This window comes from Dasypus novemcinctus, chromosome X (genome assembly GCF_030445035.2).
Source record: "Dasypus novemcinctus isolate mDasNov1 chromosome X, mDasNov1.1.hap2, whole genome shotgun sequence".
Lineage (NCBI taxonomy): Eukaryota > Metazoa > Chordata > Mammalia > Cingulata > Dasypodidae > Dasypus > Dasypus novemcinctus.
The window spans coordinates 54,402,819-54,408,646 of NC_080704.1; the positions used below are offsets into that span (position 1 = coordinate 54,402,819).

The 5,828-nt window shown below is 52.9% G+C and overlaps 1 pseudogene; it reads left to right on the forward strand.

Moving 5' to 3' along the window:
* The first annotated feature begins 1,442 nt into the window (after positions 1-1,442).
* Positions 1,443-4,413, forward strand: LOC101420769 (CXXC-type zinc finger protein 1-like; annotated as a pseudogene).
* The last annotated feature ends 1,415 nt before the right edge of the window (positions 4,414-5,828 follow it).

The window sequence follows — 5,828 nt, forward strand, 5'->3', positions numbered from 1 at the left end:
CACAGGTGGTCCTTAGCACGAGGTCTTGAGCAAGCACAAATCCAAGACGTTCAAGAAAGGGTGGGTGAGCATCAATACCAAAGTCAGAAAAGGCTCTACCAGCCTTTTCATGCACCTGCCTTGAGACCCCGTGAGGTTTAGCTCCTGCAGTGCACTGAGGTATTTTGCTGGGGCCTTTAGTATGGACTGTAGGTTTTGTGATTGGAGGGGTGGGTGTAGGGTCACCAGGGAGATTTGGAGGTTGATGATGGGGGTTTGGGGGGTCAGGATAAGATATGACTTGAATGCTTACAGCAGTCATTTCTTCTTTTCTCATATTCTCATTAAGGTCTCAAAGTTTCATGTAAAACCACTAATTTGGTATGTATTGTTTTCATTTTTAAATTCTAAGTGTTTTCTAATTTCCGTTATTTTTCTTATCTCTAAGAGTTTTTTGGAAATGCTTTTTCAATTTCCAAAAGAAAGTTAAGCCTTTTATTAATTTTTAATGCAACTTATTTGTGGTCTGTGTGATGCCTACTTACTGGAATGTGTTTAGACTTCCTCTAAGGCTGAGTCCAAGGTCAGTTTTGTTAATATTGATATCAACTGATAATTGTCTTGTTCAAAAGGTGCATTTTCTTGCTGTGTGTGTGGTTCCTTCATTAAGTACTGGAATAGTGATTGTGTGTGTATGTATACACACACGCACAAATACATATTTATATTTGTGTTTCTATCTATGCATTTTAAGTGGTGTTACTGAGCACAGGCAGGAGTCTAAGTGGACGGGGGTGGGGGGGGACAGGCGGGAGGGCCGAGCAAGGCTGAAGGGTGGGGCCAAGTGTATTTAGGTGGGCCAGGCGTAGGTGGGCTTGTCTGGGCCTATGGTACAAGGCAGGCAGGCAGGCAGGGTAGGGCTGGACTAGGTGTTTGTTGGAGGGAGGTACGGGGCAGCCTGGCAAATAAGACTGAGAGCATGGAACCTAGCTTTTCTGGGCGATAGGAGGGGCCTTACGTATCCAGCTGGGCAGGATGGGGTCAGATGTCCAGGTGGATGGGCCAAGTGGGCAGATGGGCACCTGGATAAGACGGGCAGGCAGGGCCAGGCGATGCCAGTCATCCCCAGGTGGGTGGGGCCTTGTGTATCCAGGCAGGTGCTGTTGGACCAGACCAGGTTGGCCAGAGGGTAAGCCAGGAGTGCCCGGGCAGGGTGGGCTGCCCCCACCCACTTGGGGCTTACCGGGAGCCCTCTTGATGCCAGTGCAGGAATCCTATTTGTATTTCCTGGCCCTTTTAAGTCCAGGACACAGGGCAATGGGGAAGTGGAACTGGTGCCAAGGGTCTGCCCTTCAGCTCTTGTCTGTGACATCCTTGCACACATCTTGCTGTGGTCCCAGTGGCCACGGCTTACTTCACAGCTGCCTCAACCACAGAAGTCCAGGCTGGCCCAGAAGTACCAGATGGCAGTGGTGCCACTGGCAGTAAAGCAGGCACCTGAGACCACGGCCACAGCCCAGCTGTTTGAAGAGGATCGACCACTGGATTCAAACCTCTATCACTATATCACTGGGGGACTTTTGACAATCAAGGCCTGGTGAGTGTATGGCAGGGTCCTGGGGTGGAAGGAATGAGACCAAGAAGGCAGAGATGGTCAGCAGTAATCAAGGGAGAGGAGGCAGGGAGTGTCCAAAGACAATGTGAGAAACAAGTGGGGAAGTCCCATGAGCATTTTCCTGCCCTGCAGGCCTGGATGAGTGACAGCAAGGAGTTCCCAATCCCGGATCCTGCTCTGCAGAAGCAGGCAGTGAATGCGAAACACGTGAAGCATGGGAAGAATGAGGTGGAGCCAAAGGTGATGGAATGATGGAATGGGGACATGGAGGCAGAGGCTGAGGGTGGAAGGCAGGGCAGGGATACAGGGGTCAGGGCTGGTTTTGACTCCCCTGACCCTGCCTTGACTCTTGCCCCACAGAAGGAGAAGAAGCAGAAGCACAAGCGCAAGCACGTGGACGAGTGGAAACACCCGCCACAGGCAGACGTCAAGGAGCCAGCCTTGCTGCGGCAGTGCCTGGGGCCTGGCTGCGTGCATCCCACCCAGCCCAGCTCCAAGTACTGCTCAGATGACTGTGGCTTGAAGCTGGCAGCTGAGTAAGTGCACCAGGATGTTAAGGGACAGGGGGTGGAGTAGGGCATTATCTGTGCCATCTGCAAGATCACCCACCCACTCACCCACACATCCTCCAACTATTCAGCCACACTCCACCCCCACTCACCTACCCACCCATCCATCCACCCATTCATCCTCATTCTATCCCACCAACTCATGCATCCACTCTTCTGGTCACTCACCCATCCATCCAACCACCCATTCAATCACCCTTTCACCAACACTCAGCCATCCACCGTAAACATCCCATATATTCACGGTTAATCGTTCATCCATTTCTTCCTCCTTTGATGCCCTACCTACCCATTCCATGCCTTGCCATCTCCCCCTCTAGCCGCATCTATGAGATTCTGCCCCAGCGCATCCAGCAGTGGCAGAAGAGTCCCTGCATTGCTGAGGAGAATGGTAAGAAAATGCTTGAACGCATCCACCCTGAGATGCAAGACGCCCGCAACCACCTGAAGGACATGGAGTGCCGTTTCCATGAACTTGAGGCCATCATCCTGCATGGCAAGCAGTAGGCTGTGTGCCAGGATGAAGAGGTGAGCAGGGATGGGTGGGGTGGGGCAGAAAGGTGCCTGATATCTTGCCCTGTACTTTTACTGGCCCCTCTACTGCCCCATGCAAAGCAGCAAAAGGGACAGGAACAAGACAGACCTCAAGATCTCTGTGTCCTGTGGGCAGCCCATCAATACATACGTTGCCCTGCACCACATGGAGCGTTGCTTCTCCAAGGTTGGATGATGGGCTGGGGGTCAGATGAGGCAGAAGTGTTTTTGGCTGGGTGGGATGGAGCATGGGAAGAGTCCATGAGGAGGGTGGGCAGGTTTGGTGCTTGGGTGTTTGTTGTAGGAGGGAAATGCAATGCACATCCATGGCTCCACCCATTTGTGCTCTCTCCCCACTCCCAGTACTGAAACCGAGGTCAGGGTAAAAGCCAGCGGTGAGGGGATGCATTGGTTGGGCAGACTGGAGCACCAAGGGCCTCAGAGGACAGGTGTTTTTTGGGGGGGGCTTTGTCATGGGTGGGCATGCAGCATATGTCCACCTTTCCTTGCATTTCTTCTCTTCCTTCCCAGTCTGAGTGCCGGTTGTCCTTCATGTCCATGTACCCCACTTGCATCAAGGGGTGAGTGTGGGTGCTCATCGGAGTCAAGGGCATGATGTTTTCAAGGTCAGGAGCAGGGCTGGGCAGAATCACTGACAAGATTGGGGCTTGGTGAGAGGCACGATAGGGGTGGGGCTGTGGACAAGGTGTGGGCAGGGGTTGGAAGGGGACGTCCTCCCTCCTCACCTTCACCACCTCACTTTCCACCTACCCCCAGGGCCACACAGCTCTTCTGTGATGTCTACAACCCACAGAACCAGATGTACTATAAACGACTCCAGGTGCTGTGTCCCGAGCACTCACGGGACCCCAAGGTCAGGCTCTCCCTCCCTACCTCACCATCACCCTCCATTCCTCCAGTCCTCCCTACAGACTGCCCTCTGTGCCTCCCTCCTCCCTGCCTGATCCCCTTCCATTCCCCCGCTCCCCCTGCCTGACTTCCCCTCTGTCCCTACCCTTCTCCCTGCTTGACTGTTGTCTATCCTTCTGTCCTTGCTAGCTGGTCACCCCCATTCCTCCATCCCTGCTTGGTCAACCCCAATCCTCCATCCTCTGTGTTTGCTCATCCCTATTCGGCTCCTTCCCTACCTGATCACTCTGAATTCCTCTCTTCACCCTGCCTCATCACCCTCCATTCTTCTTCTCCCGCCGGATTGTCCTCACTCCTCCATCTGCCCTGCTTGACCACACCCTGTTCCCCCCATCATGCCTGCCTGATCAGCTCCCACTGCTACTCTCCTCCACACTGGTCATTCCACATTCTTCCCCACAGGTGTCAAATGATGAGGTGTGCGGTTGCCCACTGATGCACAATGTCTTTGAGCTCACGGGTAATTTCTGTCGCCTCCCCAAATGGCTGTGCAACTCCACTACTGCTGGGAGAAGCTGAGGCGTGTGGAGGTGGACCTAGAGCGCATGCGTGTGGTAGGCGACACTGCTGCGTGGGGGGCCAAGTAGGATCCTGGAGTCCCCCTCTCATGCTCCTCTCCCACAGCTGCACAAGCTGGAGGAGCTGCTTCAGGAAGAGCACAAGGTTCACGTGGCCATGAGGGACCGGGCTGGGCTGTTGGCACTGATGCTTCACCAGACAATCCAGCACGACCCGCACACTGCTGACCTGCGCTCCAGTGTAGACAGCGAGCCCTGCCCAACCTAGGTCCTGTACCCTCACCCTGGGAAAAAAGGCCGCCCCGTGAATTGCCTCCCCCCTGGGAAAAGAAGGCTGCCCCATGAATTGCCTCCACACCTGTGTCTCCATCCTTCTCTTTCTCAGGGCATCTTCGAGTTTCTGTCTGTGCTTCTCTGTCCACCGCTTGATGCCCTATCTCTTTCTGTCCCCCCTGCCCCTGCCCAGGGTGTTTCAAATTCCCCCTGTCCAGTCTGTTCCTCCATCTGTCTCTCTTCCTCTTCTGAACCGGGGCAGGGCCAGGGTATCTGTCCTCCTCTCACCTCCCACTGTCCAGAACTTTGTTAATAAACTTTGGAAGAACACGGGCCTTTGATATACGCCCCAGTGGCCCCCAAACCCATCTCCCTGGCCTCAAACCCAATTCCAAGTCCGAGAGTGGTGGGTGACTGTGCAGCTGTACTTAGGAAGCGCTTACACTGCACATGTAGGGTGGGTGTGAGGTGATGTGATCCTATGAAAGGGGTGCCAGTGACCCCTGTTCCCTGCAGACTCCCACGTGGGCCAGTGGGTATATAGTTGGCATCTGATTAGTGCACAGCCAACCTGCCAGTTCCTATATAATTGTTAATATTCCGCAGGCCAGAGATATTGCAAAGGCTGGGATGGAACAGCCTCCTTGTTAGATACCTCTTGGGAGAATGGGGGCAAGTAAGCATGGTATAGTCCTCCCTGAAGATTCCACTTTGGGACACTTGGGGGATTCAGGGTGGTCCAGTGCTCCCACCCCACCTGTCATGGCCCATCATGCCCCTGCCCTCTTTTCCAGCCGTGCCCATACTATGGGACCCAGCCCTGTCTGTCAGTCTTGGCCCTGCCCATCACTCCATCCCTGCCCTTGGGTCACACCCCAGCCCTGGCTCTCATGACCTGGTCCTCCCCCACCACCTGGCTCTGGTTCCGCTCTTTCCCTCCTGTCCTGTCCATTGAGCCACACTCATTCCACACCCACAGGGTTGCCGGAAGAGGACTTGGACCTCGGTCACATCTGCCTTTGCCAGCCCCAGCCAGGCCTCCTCTGTCAGTGGACGTGTGTCCAGTAGTGCTGCCTGTGGGTACTGGTATGCCTTGAACAACGGACTTGAACTACCTTTCCTTTTTTCCTATCCTTACTGGTTTCTTATGGATTATTTTTTAAAATAAATTTTCATAATTATTCTTTCCTTGGGGATTCACATATTTCATGTAAATGTTTGAATATGTTGCTTTAGCAAGTAGTTTATATTACTATCTGGCGTAATATGTTTTTTAATTACTAATATTGTATTTGTTTTCTTTCTGTTCAATTACATCATGTTTGCCAGGAATTAATCCATATAATTAGTCATTTGAGTGTACCAGCTTTTGGTTTTATTTATATCCCTTAATTTTACATTTATTTTATT